The following is a 2,660-nucleotide window of genomic DNA, read 5'->3' on the forward strand; positions in this document are numbered from 1 at the left end:
AGTGTAGGTGGATGCTGGGGGTGATGGTGCAGGCGCAGCATAAATCACACAGGGTCAGTGATGCAGTACAGGGTCTTTTACTCACAGTTGTTATCCGAGTCACTTCTGCCGGCAATGACTGCCCGAGCCGTGCTGCGTCCACCAAGTGAGGAGCTCGGTCAACCCCCAGGCAATTCAGGAGTATGGCACAGGACCCCCTTCTGTCCTTTCCCTGGCTCATGCCCCACCAGTGACCAAACTTCTGTCCAGCTGCTGCGGATCTATGCGGGCAAACGTGGGCCCCGTTTCCCGCTATCCTATCTGGTGCCTTCCTAGCAGGTTTGGCGGGGGGTCGCACCAATAGATGATCACGACCTCCGGTCTTTGGCTGAGGGATAATTTACCTCCACCAACTTGGGATCCGGTACCCTTCTTCTGCCTGACCCTTCACCCGATATCTCGTGGGTTCTTAGGGTCCCTTCTGCCTTCTTGTTTCTGAGCCTTTCTACTTCTCTGTCTCTTCTCCTTCTTTCCTGTTCCTTCTTCTCCCCCTTCCCTCGGCCTCTTCTCTAGGCCTACTTCTCCTTCCTTCCTCCTCTCTGGCCCCGGCCTTTTCTCTAGGCCTGCCTTCTGAGCAGAGCTCCTACAGAGCCTCTGCTCCCTGTCACTTCTCCACTGAACTTCTCCCAGAACTAAGATGGTGCCCACCTTTTATACCTCCTCCTCTGTGTGTGAGCTCAGGTGACCAGCACCCAATGAGCCCCTACCTACGCTCAGAACCCAACCCCTATCTGCTCCTACATCACTGGGTTTTCCTCCCCCCTCCCCACTCCAGCCAGGGACATAGTCAGATGTGCCTGCATAAATATATAAATGGGAGCACCATAGAGCTGTTCCCCGGAAATGGGGTGTGTGTGCTGTATGCAGCTAAATGAGCCCTGGTCCATACTCCATCCTTACCCGGGAGTGGAATATCACACCTTTGGTCTGAGGTGCAATACCCCTGTAGCGGCCGAACCCTCGGGGCGCTACATATGATCTCAGCCAGGTATGTTTAACTCTAAAACGCTGCAGCATTTCAAAGAAAAACATATTGTAATGGCCCCCGGGGTCCGAGACGCGCTGTAGGAGATTGTCTTCAAACTGTTTTCCCATAGACCTTCATATATAAAATAAAATACAAGGAACAAAAAACACATCAAGCCCATAAAAGAAGATCACATAAAAGTTGTGATGGAGTTTTATAAGCTCGCAGACAATACGACAGTGATGAAATGTATTCAATACCGTTATATTGTTTTCTAGTTAATAACAATATTTATTCACATAATACAACTATAGAATTTCTGAGGGAACAATTGAAACTTAATTTCCCTTTCCAGGAATCGAACCCAAGACCGTCCATATGAAAACCCGACATCATCCAGTGTTATAAAACCCAAGAGAGGAGCCACCGATACCTAAACGTAGAAACCTCCCAGGACATCGTCTGAGCGATCATAAGTCACTGGAATAAGAATGAGAATGTCTGAATGTAGAGGAAATTCCCAGGATTCTGTGGTGTCGTCCTCCGAACCAGGAGCTCAATAGTCACCATCAGCCACTAATGAGCAATGTGCACTGAGCGGAAATGTTGGTTATTTGCTGTTCAGGCAGAGCTGCTGAGCACAGACGTCTCTGTGGCGCAATCGGTTAGCGCGTTCGGCTGTTAACCGAAAGGTAGGTGGTTCAAGCCCACCCAGGGACGTCGGTGTCTTTTGCTTGGACAGCTACCCAAATTGCTTTATGTTGTCAATTAATCATTTTACAAAATTCACGGATTCTATGTAATTCGCATTTTTGTAATACAAGTAACGTGAACCCAGCAAAACAGCCCCTATAAGGCACAGATCTGTAATTAGTGTCCATCAGAAGAACTTCTCATGTAGTCAGCAGGATACAAACCTGCACGTGGAGACCTTAACAGAGTTCTAGTCCTTTGTCTCCACCAAGCGACCAAGTGACACGGCTTCACTTGTCTCCTGGTAAATCATTCACAGAAAGTCACTTTTCTTTTTGGGCTTGCGCCATTCATTGGTATCTTATGCGCCAGTTTCTTCAGTGTCGCAGGCGGTTCTTACATTTTGTTGCAAAATCATTTATCATTTTTCTTTTCTCTCTTCTAAGAGTCTTTTTAGAGCAAAAAGTGACATGTTCGGCTAAAATGTCCCCAAACTTGCAGAAAAACTATAGACGTCCATAAATTCACTCCATGGGGAGACTGGAGAACATCTTCTAACAAAAATGTGTTGACTTTTTAAAAAGTGACAATTGGATGAGTCGAAAACATCTGGAACAGGGGTGGGGAACCTCAGGCCCGCGGGACATTGACAGCCCTCGATGGCCTTTTATCTGCCCCCGGGTAGATATCTGGGGACCCCAGTACTTGGGGCCGGCAGCTGTATTGTGACGGTTAATGTCTCCTCGCTCGGTGAGCACGTGTACGCAGTCTTCACTGCAAAATGCTGAGGACGTCAGGACATACTTAGATAGCAGGTAATTTATACCCCCCCCGAAGGATGGTGTAAATATCCACATGGACCCTGGAATAGAAAAGATTCCCCACCCCTGACGTAGAAACTCCAAACCTCGCCCACAATGGGGACCAGAAGAAAAAACAGGTGAACACAGAGGAAATATGT

The 2,660-nt window shown here is 48.0% G+C and overlaps 1 non-coding gene across 1 annotated transcript; it reads left to right on the forward strand.

Annotated features, from left to right (window-relative positions):
* The first annotated feature begins 1,652 nt into the window (after positions 1 to 1,652).
* On the forward strand, positions 1,653 to 1,726 carry TRNAN-GUU (transfer RNA asparagine (anticodon GUU)). Its single transcript has one exon. It is a non-coding gene; the product is annotated as a tRNA-Asn (tRNA).
* Positions 1,727 to 2,660: the final 934 nt, after the last annotated feature.

This window comes from Phyllobates terribilis, unplaced genomic scaffold (genome assembly GCF_046119375.1).
Source record: "Phyllobates terribilis strain yellow unplaced genomic scaffold, ASM4611937v1 Scaffold_3__8_contigs__length_932513732, whole genome shotgun sequence".
Lineage (NCBI taxonomy): Eukaryota > Metazoa > Chordata > Amphibia > Anura > Dendrobatidae > Phyllobates > Phyllobates terribilis.